The sequence below is a fragment of the Mastomys coucha genome, unplaced genomic scaffold, assembly GCF_008632895.1.
Source record: "Mastomys coucha isolate ucsf_1 unplaced genomic scaffold, UCSF_Mcou_1 pScaffold7, whole genome shotgun sequence".
NCBI classification, from domain to species: domain Eukaryota; kingdom Metazoa; phylum Chordata; class Mammalia; order Rodentia; family Muridae; genus Mastomys; species Mastomys coucha.
The window spans coordinates 32,441,017-32,454,285 of NW_022196913.1; the positions used below are offsets into that span (position 1 = coordinate 32,441,017).

General features: G+C 40.3%; 1 pseudogene; it reads right to left on the reverse strand.

Annotated features, from left to right (window-relative positions):
- Nucleotides 1-1,016: 1,016 nt before the first annotated feature.
- Nucleotides 1,017-6,547, reverse strand: LOC116082652 (annotated as a pseudogene).
- Nucleotides 6,548-13,269: the final 6,722 nt, after the last annotated feature.

Below are 13,269 nucleotides of genomic sequence, written 5' to 3' on the forward strand. Positions count from 1 at the left end.
GTGATGGTGTTAGGCTAAACTGACCAGCCAGAGAAACCCCATGTATTCACCTGTATCCACTTCCCCAACTCTGGGATTACAAACATGTGCCACTATGCCTGGCTTGTTCTATTATTTTTCAACTTGGATTTTGGACATCAAACTGGGTAATCACAACTTGAGAGTAGCAATCATTTTACATTCTTACCTATCTCTCCAACCCGTTCCTCTTTTTAAAGCTATCATAAGCACTGAAAAGTTACGAAAGAATTATGGCACAAGTTCTGGCATATCAATCACACTCAAAACTGCTGCCCTTCCTGTCCATTTTATACCATATCCTGACCCACTCTATTTCATAGCAGTTTTTCGCTCACTGGCTGCAGAAATGAGAAGTTGACCTAGAATACTGATAACAGGTCTTTTAATGGATCTGGGTGAAGTTTCTCATGCAAGATATGAATATGTAATCCAAGACAATCCATAAAAGGTTTCCCTGAATTTCTTCAAGTTGAATTAAGATAGTTCTTTTAGATTCTCAGGCCACAGATTCATTAGTATATGAATCTCTTGTGTCTACTATTGTACTGCTCACACACAGGGTTGAGAAAATGCATCACTGGCAAAAGAGAAGAAGGAGGACTAACAGATGACAGGACCAGAGTTTTAGAAGGAAAGTGTGAATATTCTGGAGCAGTGGTTATGGGTATCTCCAGGTTAGGGCTGTTTAGAGTAACCTGAGTCCTTAGAAACAGCTGCTAAAATGAGGTTTGACATATTACACACTTTTAGTGTCTATGGATCCCTCAGTGGTGTTGGTACAACTATGGTATAATGGAAGGCCTCTTCATTGTCTTCAATTAAGGAAGGGATTTGAACACTTAGTAAGGAGGTTGGGCTGTTTATATAGACTTCAAAGGGTGAGAGGAATTCTAAGGTTTAAGGATGTTTTGTTTTGTTTTGTTTTGTTTTGTTTTGTTTTGTTTCCTACCTAAGGAAAAACTTTACAGTCCGGGTCCTTTATTTCTTTTTGCACGTTAGGCCATGAGTTCATATGGAACGGGTTCCAACAACTCAGGCTCTTTTCTGTTAGTCCTACAAAGTGTGTTTCTCTGGGTAGCACAGGCTGGCACTTAAGATGAACCCAGGTGCTCTTCTCTTTGGCTTCCTTTTTCTTCTGATCGGTCTCTTTCACCTTCTTCAGGAAGCTGTCTCTGTTCTTTGAGTGCTTGATGTGCTCAATCTGCACATTGGTCCTCTTGGCCAGAATCTTGCCCTTAACTTGCTTGTTTACAATAATGCCAATGGCATGCTGGGTGACATTGTAGACTTATCCAGTTTTGCCATGGTAACACTTATGGGGCATTCCTTTCTGAAACAATGCCCATTCCCTTGTCTACAATATCACCCTTCTTGTAGACTCGTATGTATGTGGCCAAAGGAACAACTCCATGTTTTCTAAAAGGCCTAGAGAACATTTACTGGGTGCCTCTCCTTTTTTCCCTTTGTGTTAGCCATTTTGGTTAGTTACTGGAAGATGGCTGCCAGGGCCAAAAGCAAGGTTTAAGATCTTGATGGGCCTTTGATTCAGCTTTCTCTTCCCAAATGGAAAGCCCCAGTTGCCCCAACTGGGTCCTGGTATTACCAGACTTCCTGGATTGGATAATTAGGCTTCTCTGGGATTTGGACACTCTGGATCAGTTCCCCTGCACCTGTCCCCTCCCCCACCCCCATCCTGTAGCAGAAGGTGGCATCTTTTTGAGAAATCACAGAGATTTTGCACTCCTTTGTTTTCACTGGCTATCAGTAAGCTGTATATCTTGTCACTAAGTTTCCCCAGGAATGAATGTTTCCACAGGGACAACCATGGCTGCCACTATTAGTATTGCCTTACATTTACTAAAAATGTCAAAATTATTAAACTCCATCTTTGAACATCTTAATTAGAACAACTAGGGAGGGGCCCAGAAACCTATGCTATTTATCAGTTATCCAAATGATTTTATATGTTTTTATAATTTACCATACACGTAGAATATCAATATCATATAGCAACATCCCTTAGACAGCACCGTCTTGTTGGCTACAATACCCCAGCATCCCTAAAATGTCTGTGACCTCATTCTACCTAGTGCCCACCCTTATGACCCAGGTGCTGTTCCACATTGACCTCTGCTATGAGTCTTAGGAATTGACTTTGTGTTGAATGCTATGCTAGGTTAAGTTTGGATCATGGCACCACTTGCTACTAACTGATTTCTGGTGACTATATCTAAAACACTTGATGTGTACCTATGGGAGGCATGTATGAATGAACATTATTAATAGTAGTCTTTTCTCACCACATAATTATATACTGCTTTGCTGCTTACAAAGTCCTTTCTTAGGCTTCTTTCAATGAGCATAATGAGAAGGACATGAAAGAAAGGGCAAGGCAGATGCCTACAAAGTGGCTATGGCTCTCTTTTTGAATCATTTTCCTTTTTGAGTGTGAGATGGTACGAAACATGATAATGGGAAATGAGATAGGGACTCCTTGTTCCTAGTGCTGCAGGATGCTCTCATTCTTTCATTGTCTTTAATTGAAACTTGCTCCTATGGTCTCAGGAGAACAGAAGAGATAAAGACCTGTCCTTTGCCTTCCTTAGAGACCTTTTCTGCTAGATATGCTGTCACTGGGACGACACAATCTATCCACAAAGCATATGACAGTGTTCAATGACAATATGCTTCGAATTCTCTCTGGGCATACGTGCAGTTTCCAGATGACACACTCGATCCTCTCCTTTTGGCAGTCCTCACGTTCAGTACTGATCGATGCTCTCAACTAACTGTGACTTATATCAGCTGTTAAGATTGATGGACACATTACTACTTTGCAGCTTCTGTTCTTTTTATTTTTCAACCACACTCATGGTCTCTATGTCTTTAAAACTGAAATTACTAGTCTCTGCCCCTGTAGCCAGTTTGATTTCAGCTATTCCAACTGTTCCAACAGGAAATAAATGACAATTGAACCCTAAGTCCTAATATCTCCTTAGGCTGGAGTCTTTTACAATTCCTGTACAATTGTTTTATCTAGGGAGTGATTACTGAAGAATTCGAGAGGGCGTGAGGGAAACCTGGGAGGGAAAGAAAACAGCAAAGATGTGGCTTCAGAAAACATCTAGCTTCTGATTGTTCTTCCCATAATATTTTACAGAACAAATAAAACATGGATTTGCTCTATGTAGAGAGAGACACTGGGCTATTTTTACCATTCTTAAGGGTCAGCTATTGGCTATGAGTGGCCTTAAATAGTGGAGGGCATAAGACCCCAAATATCTAAGTGGTATATTTCTGTCTCTGGCCAAGGCTATAGAAATAAACCATTACCAGCTGGCATCAGCTATACTTGGGTGATGGGATACAGTCTCACAATGGGGAATCAGTGTAATAGCAATTTGTATATGACTTGTATATGAAAAGTAATTACTTGAATTGGTAACAATAATAACGATGTTAATAATAGCACTGCTGTAGGTTGAGTCAGACAAATAAACCTTAATTCTCCCTTCCCTTGGAAGAGTTAAGCTCACAAACTACAAAAATTGAATCAAATTGAAGGAAAAACAGAGACAGAGATATGCCAAGGTCTAAAAGTGATAGCATGATAAAGATGAAGTTACAGATGCCTTTTATGCTGAGGTTTGCTGCTGGTCCTTGGCTCCATCCCCTATATTTCCCCAGCACTGATCTCTGTCATGAACCTTTGGTTCCATTAAGCTGAACCCATTAGTAGGAAATCTGACCTCAGAATAAGGAACACACTCGGGTATATTCTCTTTTCCTCCTATATCAGTGCATATTTCTAACAGGGGTTGTATTACCTACTACATTCAAACTCCTGCTGTAAGTGCTTCTTTGATGGGTTCACATCTCACTAGGCAGCCTTGCCATGATCCTTGCCACTTCTCAGAGGTCATGCTTTTTAGATTCTCATGGCATCCAGAAGGTTATTGCTATTTTTATGGGACTTATTTCTTCCCTTGGACTTTTCAAAATTTCCACCAAAATAAAACCAGCCCTTTTGCTAATTTATTTTAAGTGATATACCTAGGATAATTTGTTACTGAACCAAACCACAATGCCATACTTTGCTACGAGAAGAAATTATAGGACTGATCTTTCCACGGAGCACCTGGAACCCGTGATGTCCTGAAAACAATAAATAGCATTCTGTTTTCAGTCTCTGAATTGATTGGAGGAGGGAGGGTTTAGAATGTCTTCCTTTTCTACAAGAGCTGGGTTTGAACACTATGTCTAATTCTGGAAGCTGAGTGGGTTGGGTATAACTCAAGCAATGACCTATAAAAGAACAGCACTCACAGGAATCCTTAAGTTAAGACCAGATCTTAATCACAGTCTTCATGGATAGCTAGTCTACTTTCCTATTTACCAACTGGAATTCATTGTGTCGTTGCTTGTTTTGAAATAGGACCTCAATCGGTAGCTCCAGTAAGCCAGAGATCACTGTGTAGCCCAGGCTGGCTTTTTGCCTTAGCCTTCCCAGCTAGGTTCTTGCCTCAGTCTTCTCCAGCACTGGGGTTAACAAGCTGTTTGCTATGCTTTGCTAGCAGTGGAAATGCTTAGCCTATCTACAAGTGGGAGGGGCATTATCTGCTTGCAATACTGAGCTGATCAGGATTATTATTTGTCCACCCCTTTGGGAAGAGATTCAGAATTAACCTCACAGGTCTTTATTAAGCCACAGGAATGTTTTGAATGACAGCCTTATCTTTTGTAAGGTGAGCATGAACTACCTAGAGATAATGTACCTATAAGAAGGTCCTCTGGGTGACTGTTCCACACTGCCTATGCTGAAATGTTGAGGAATGTTTGTGTAAATTAGTCGAACAACACTATTGGTTTTCAGCATTGTTTTCTTATGACTCTCTTTGCACTCTTAATTTTTTTCTTTTTGTCTAATTTGCATACAAATTAACTTATTTTTGTACATTTTAACCTTATTTTTACTTGTATAAGTGTGTATATGCATCTGTGTGCCTTGTGCATGCAGTGGCCAGAAGAGGGAATTGGAGTTGTAGGTGGTTTTGAGCCACCTGACATGGGTGCTCAGAACTAAACCAAGGTCCTCTAAAAGAGATACTAACTGCTGGTTAATCTCTCCAGCCCCATATACTTAGTTTTTTTTCCTTATTCTAGCTTTATACACGATATTGGAAGATTATTTGGAAGAATGAAAAAAATTGCATAAAGGACTACAGCATATGCCATGAGGTGTGGGTGGCTATAACATGCAAGTCAAATCACAGACCAAAGGGTGAATTCAGAGTGCTGCTGGAATGGCTGTCTCAGACTGAACGTGGCAGAGACATCATTCTTAAGTCTTTCAGGAAGTTATTTCAGAACCACTTAGGAAACATCCTCATTAAATCACATGGTAGGAATTGCCTAGTGATAGCCAGGAGGACTGCTGGCTGACAGGCATTAAAATAAAGTTTATTGCAGTGTAATTCTTCTGGACAGGAGTAGGGACAACTCTAGCCATCTGTGGTACATCACAGCAAGTAGGTGACCAAATGCCAGTTCAACAGAAGAAATCGCTGACAGGGAGCCAAGGCTGTGTGGCAGTTCGAGACTAGTGAGTAAGAGCAGCAATCAAATCTCGAGAAGCTCAGGGAGGATAGGAAGAGTGATGTCTCCTTGTTGTTTGGTTGTGCACACTGGAGTAAAGCAGGTTTGAGCTAATTTCTTCTCAGATACAGAAAGATGTAGTAAGTCTGGTGTAGGAGTCAGAATGGAGATCTTTATTAGGAGCTAACTTGCACAAGGGACTCCATAATGGTCTTGGGGGTAGGTTTTGACATTCCTAGGCCAGGGGCGTCTTTGTGAAAAGGAAGACAAAGATAGTAAACTGAAGATTACCAAGGGAGGAAGAATGACAAGTGATTTCTCATGAAGGTTCTGAGGTTGCCTATGTTCCTCTTGTTGTCAGTGTTTCCAATTGATGTGTCTTCCTTACACAATGAAAAATGCAAAATTTGTATGCCAATTTATTTAACTTAAAAGATAGTAGATTCAAATGAGCTGGGTGATTCTGCTCATTTCAATATTAATGGCCTCCTAGCAATTCAATAGATAACACTTCACTAACTTGGAATAGTTACTCCGTATTGTTTGTATGGTTATTTGATTAACATTTTCTAGTTGTGATTTAAAGCAGAATGTGAGGAAGATAAATCATTTCATGTTGATGAAGAAAATAAGGAAAGACTCTGTAGTACTCCCCCCAGCCCCTTGGGTTTTAATGCTTTCAATGAAAAGACCTAAAGGCATATGCTTCTTTGAGATAAAATACATTTTGCATCCCAGTCTTTCTACTCACATCCTGAGCCTGTGCCTTCACCCCCTCCCCAGCATTGGCTCTGAGGCAAGTCTTATCTCTTGCCAACATGCATCCTGGCATGTTATATTTCTTAAATGAATGGAAACCTTGTTTGGAAAGGAAAGAAATACAATGATCACCTTACCTGCTTAAATGGCCATCTGAGTGCGCTTTGGTCATCATCATTAAAGATATGTTTACTGGGTAAGTTCTATGTCTGTGTGAATTACTCTATAAGAATTCTCTCATGATAGCTGTTAGAGCATGGAAATACAGTTAAGTGGGTATTTTCATATGCATTTTAAAATATAGGTCCACTGTTTAATGAAATGAGAAGGAGTTAGAGTTAGAGCTTAGTTCTTTCTAAAGCTTCAGTTTACTACTTAGGTGACATTGTCACAAAGGTCACACTTTGTTCAACAATAAACTTCAAATACATAATTGCAATGGTGCAAATGTACCAAACCTAAAAAGCCAAGGAGGTTTGGGAGATCCCGGAAGAAATACCTAAAGCCTTCTGTGAAATTCTGGCCACAGGACCTGGCACAGACTAAATGCTTAAAACTATTTTCTGCTGCTTCTAACCTTTTAGCTTTCATGTTTTTAGTTCTTGCCCTTGAGAATGGCTGGTGATACTCTATTGTGCTAGATAGAGGTTCTGCTAGCATATTCCCAGAGTGAGTCAGATATCTGTTTTCTTCAGATAACAGATAACACACAACTTTATGCAAATAAAGCCAGGAGCCAGTGAGTCACAGCAAGTCAGCTTGGCCCTGTAAATCTCTCTTGCTTTCTTGACCAAGCAACATCATCTCTCCATGTTAGCTTTTAAAAAAAATTAAAAAGTTATCTCAAGTGTTTGCAAAGTAAGCAGATGTCAGTTATGGGGAAGACAGTTCACACTTTATATTCTACAAACTTTGGAAATATTTAACAACACTTGAAAAAAACAATTTAATGTAAAGAAAAAGGAGTCAAAGTAATTTTTTTTAATGTTGTTGTTTTTAAATTATGGCTGGGAAATGGCTCAGTATCTAGTAGCACTTTCTGTTTAACTCTAAGGGCCCATGTTCAAATTAGCAGCACCCATGTAGAAAACAGATGGTCATGGCCACATGTTCTTATTGCCCTAGTCTGAGGTCCCTAGCCGATAATTCTCATGGGACAATGACAAGTTAAGTTTCTTGTTTTGTGAGAGATTCTGTCTCATTTAAGGAAGGAAGAAAGTGATGGGGCCAGACACCCACATTCTCAGGCAGATGTGTGCACAGGTATATATCCGTATCCAAAATAAGTGCACATACATCCACATCCATGCACAGAAAAAAAAAAGTTATAGGTTCAGATTGAAATTATATTTTCTTTCACCCAGAATGATTTAATGTTTCATTTCAAACATCAACATAAAGAGATTTGTTATATAGGTTAGGAACAATATGATATTACCATCACTGGAAGGTCACCTGGGAAATGTACTGGGCAAAATGTACATTGCAGGGCTTTATGTCTTTTCAAACCAGGGCTTAGTTCATATTTTAGACAGAATAGCTATCATTTATCACATCAAAAAATATATATATCTGGGTTTAGAACTAGTGATGTGGTGAACGGAATGTGAATTTTGGAGTTGGGTGGTCTCTATCTAATCCCCAGCTGTGGGCACAGACAACTGGGCACACTTGAAGGCCTTTATCAATCTAGGCCTCTGTGTCTGCACAGGGGACAGTACCATGGGATTGCTGGCTGGCTGTGAGACATAAAAGAGACTGAAGATGTAGAAGTAGTCAGAAAAGACTATATTGTCACAAAGCCCACTAGTGTCAACCAATAAGCGTCAACTATGTCATTGTAATGGTTCAAACATAACGAACCTACAAAGGCGAGGAGGCTTGGAAAACCCCTGAAAGAAACACTTTAGGACTTCTGTGAACTAATATCACAAACATATGGAGTAGATTTCCCAATTTGAACACACTGTATGATGTCATGGGATACATCTTGGCCTTGAATACATTAAGAAACAACTTTCAGTTTCACTAGTTGTATGACTTAACTACTTAACTTTAAATGAGAATCAGGATGTTAAGATGTATGGAAACTATAGCAAATATGCCAAGAATCTTAGACAAACCTCACATTAGTATATATACCTTCAATAAATTAAACTGAACATTCATGACAAAAAGCATTCTAAATATAAATCACTGTGGTACATAAATGTATGACTTTGAGAGATAGAAAATGACCATTCTAAATGGCTCTCCTACAATCCCAGAATTATAGACCAACCATAAAAGATTTAAATAAGTAAAAGTCTTAGTTCACTTGGTATAGCAAGTTGACATTGGGTCACAGCAAACAGTCCAGCTTATAAAGTGACAGGATGTAGTTCGATACATTATGAAGTGCCCCACTAGACAGTTTGAATGTGCAGCCAGGGCTAGCCACTTCCTGTTTGGGTAGCTGCGAGCAAATACTTTACTCACATCACATCAGCTTCTATTCACATATTTGTAAAATTGTGACAGTAGCTGGGACTATGATAGGAATGTCCTAAGTTTTTCTGAAGTAGAAATCTTAGCCCAATGGGTACTTACTAAGAACCATTTCTCCCCCTCCTCCCCAGTCCATGCTCTCTCTTCTGCCCGCCCCCTTTCACTTTTCTACACAGCTCAGTGACATTAAGAACATGCATACTGTAGCACCTTCAACTATCTCCAGGTCCCTTCACTTTGTAGGGGAAACTCCGAGTGCATTTATCAGCCCCCTGTAAGTCATCCTTTCGTTTTCTATCATTCTGTACTTCACTCTGAGAGTTACCTTATAGAAGTGGAATTATGTAGTATTTGTCCTTTGGGTCTTGGATTTATTTCACACCACATAGTGCCTTCAAAATTCACCCATGTGCATATGTTTTAGCATTTGTTTCTCATTTGTTTTTTCATTAATCTTGTCTGTGTTCTCTTAGTCTGATTCTACCTCCTGACTGTTGGTTATGATACTCTGGACATAGGAATACAGATCACTCTGAGGCTTTAGAGCTCAGGATGTAGGTGTTCTTCTATCCATGTGTCTGCGGAGTGAATAAGGTTGAGAAACTGTAAAGAATGAGGATATGGCTATGGTGACTTAAGTGGGACCTTCCCTAACAAATTAGATAGCAAGTTAGCAATTAGATAACAAACATGCATTGCAGGAGCACATGAACGGAGGTTGAATTTCTTTGGTGCACAATGTATGAAGGTTTCAAATAGTGCATATAATCTCATTAGGATGGGCAACCAAAACAAGCTAAGCAAAAGTAAAATTTCCACCCCTATTTTTAAAAAAATACTAGGAAAACACTTACCTTCTTAGTATAAAAGGGAGTCTGGTTCCACAGGGGGAACTGAGAGGCTCATGACAAGCTGCATAGGTTTGCCTTTTTTGTTCTTGCTTTTTTTTTTTGTAAGTTTGCTATATAATTCAGCTGGAGACAGCCATGGGCAACAAACTTCTTTCCAGAGATCCATGGTCTCTGCCCTTGTTCTGAGAGGTACCTCTGAACCTGTATTAATTGGCAGGGATAAGAAGAAAATCTCCAACAGGTTCATTGCTGCAGACTTGAGACTCCTTAAATTATGAGAGGAAACCAAACCAAAGAAGACCAATCTTCATGCTACCTTGGACAACTTTTAGAAACTATGAACAATTCTTAGAAACTATGAATGGATAATGTGTGCACATAGAGTAGGTATGTCACTGAAGATGTGGCCTTGGTAAAATAGGCAGGGTCTTGTTGGAGTGGGTATGTCACTGTGGGCATGGCCTTGTGGTGGGTGTGGCCTTGTAGTGGGTGTGGCTTTGTTGGCGTGTATGTGTGTGCGTGTGTGTGTGTTTGTGTGTGTGTGTATGTATGTTTGTGTGTGCGTGTATGTGTGTGTGCATGTGTGTGTGATATCTCATGTCTGAATGTAAGCATATGGTACATGTGACAACAGAAGTCAATGTCTAGTATCTTCCTTAAACCTTATCTACCTCGGTTTTGAGACAAGGTATCTCATTGAATATGAGTTTTATCAATTCCCTCTCTTACTGTCTCAAGGGAACCTCCTGTCTTTGCCTCCTTTCCTGGCCACATGAAGGATTACAACTAGATATTACCCACTCAAATCTCATTGTTTCTAAGTGGGTACTGGGAATTGAACTCAGGTCCTCACACTTTCACAGCAACTGTTGGAGCCATCTCCCTCACCCTCTCAGACTCAATATTTAAATGTTGGGTTTAAAAAAAAAAAGAAAGAAAGAAAGTACAGATTACTCAAGATACAATCCACAGAGCTCAAAAACATGAACATGCTGAAGTGCCCAAGTGAAGACAAGTCAGTCCCACTTGGGAGAGAGAAGAAAACTATCACAAGTGGGGAGGAAGGAAGGGAGGGACTAGGGAGGGAAAATTAATGAGGACGGAGGAGTCAGGGGGTGGAGAGTAGGGGGAGATGGGAACATTATCTGGTATTGGATGAGGGAAAAGGACTGAAGCCCTGAGGGCCAGCCAAAAAAAAAAATGGAAACAGGCAACCTCGGGAGATAGGAGGTTGGGAGGACCCTCCAGAATGCAGCAGAGACCTGGAAGGTGAGAGACTCTCAAGACTCAAAGGGAGGGACCTTAGATGAAATGCCCGACAGTAAGAAGAGGGAACTTATAGAGCCCACCTCCAGCAAGAAGACAGGGCATCAAATGAGGAAAGGGGGCCATCCCAAAGTCACAACTCTGACCTATAATTGTTCCTATCTGAAAGAATTACAGGGATGGAAATGGAGCCCAAGGAAAAGAAGGTCCAGCAACAAGCCCAAAGTGGGATCCAGCTCAAGGGGAGGTCCCAAGGCCTGAAACTATTACTGAAGCTATGGAGCAATCACAAAAGGGACCTATCATGACTGCCCTCCGAAATACCCAACAAGCAGCTGAAAGAGTCAGATGCAGATATTTGCAGTCAAACAATGGATAGAAGCAGCTGACTCCTATTGTTGAATTAGGGAAGGCTAAAAGAAGCAGAGGAGAAGGGCAACCCAGTAGGAGGACCAGCAGTCTCAATTAATCTGTACTCCTGAGATCTCACAAACACTGGGCCACCAAACAGGCAGCATACACCAACTGATATTGAAAGACCCCTGGAGCTCTGGAGACCCTCACTCAAGTCTCGGGATGACATGACCACTCAGTAACTCACGAGAGACCAATCTTGCTGCAAGCAAACAAGGTTTATTTGGGGGGAAGCCAGTATACTGGGGCCGAGTTCATTACCCATGCAGGGCAGAGGAGCTCAACCCCGAGCACAAGAAGTGAGGGGTATTTAAAGGAAAAAATCACAAACTAGGGGAGTGAGGGGGTTACCAAGGAAACATAACAAAAACAGTGGAAAATTCTAAAGGGATCCAACCCCTGATTGAGTCAGGCTCATAAGGAAAACATCCTGAACACTCATTATTCACAAGAATGTGGTTTGGTCAATGCTATTCACTTTATGGCTGACCATTCCCTGGAACCATCCAGATGGCTTATATCCTGCTTTTTGTTCTTGGACCTAACTGGGGGGAGAGGGGCTTTGTGGCCAACAGGTTCCTGAAACTGGCTAGTCTACATTCTTAGCTCATTACAGAGATTTTCCATGCCCTTTTAGGTAAAGGTTATACATTATACATTCCTACTGATACATTTCTATTAAATGCTCTTATTTTAAAATTCTAAAATTCTTCAGCCCTTCAATATGAAGCGTCCAGCACACATACAGTAGAGGACTGCCATGTCTGTGCTCATTCAGAGATGATGCACCTAACCCTCAAGAGACTGGAGCTCCCAGGGAGTTTAGATGTTAGGTAGGGTGGGGGATGGGGACATCCACGTGGAGACAGGGGGTGGGGAGGAGGTATGGGATGTGGAATAGTCGGAGGGTGGACAGGGGTGGGGGGGATAAAATATGGAGTGTAAAAAAGTTAATTAATTAATTTTAAAAAGTTGGGTTTTATAATAGATAGGAAACTACTGACTGCAGAACTATTGTTGTGCTGGGCAGTGGTGACACACACCTTTAATCCCAGCACCTGGGAAGCAGAGGCAGGTGGATTTCTGAGTTTGAGACCAGCCTGATCTACAGAGTGAGTTCCAGGACAGTCAGGGCTACACAGAGAAACCCTGTCTCGAAAAAACCACAAAAAAAAAAAAAAAAAAAAAAAAAAAAAAGAACTGTTTTTGTGACATTTATTACCATGACCTTCCCTGCCCTGATGGATGCAGATTTAAGCAGGAGTGGAGATCCTTGGATATTGTCAAACCAGAAGCACCAGATGACCTCTCCTTGGTTTACTTTAACTTTGTCACATCCACAAGGAGGCTGAGATACTAGTCTCAAAAGGTACAAGCCAGGGTCTATTGAAACAAAGTGGAAACAGACTTCTGGCCCGAGTTTATCATTACACATATAAGTCAGCAAGTACTTGTGACTTTAGTTGTTGTTTAATTTATTTGTATTTTATGTGTTGTTTCAATTTCTTCAAGTTCCACTCCCTAAATTTAATGTCAGATTCCCTTAAAGATGAGTAGAACATAGGCATTACACTTCAAATATTGAGAAGTGCATTTATTTAGTTGTTCAGACAATATAATATGGCTGAGTTGTACACACTGCAGAAACTTGAGTTCCAGCCCAGCCTACAGATTTTACTATTTGCCAAGCTTTCTGCAAAGCATATTTCTCCATTTGCATTACAGCATAATGATACTTGTTGGAATGCATTGTGAGGATGGAATGGGAAGTGTTTATTTTATATATATATATATATATATGTATGTATATATATGTATATATATGTGTGTGTGTATATATATAAATATACATATATAAATAAATATGCATATGTAT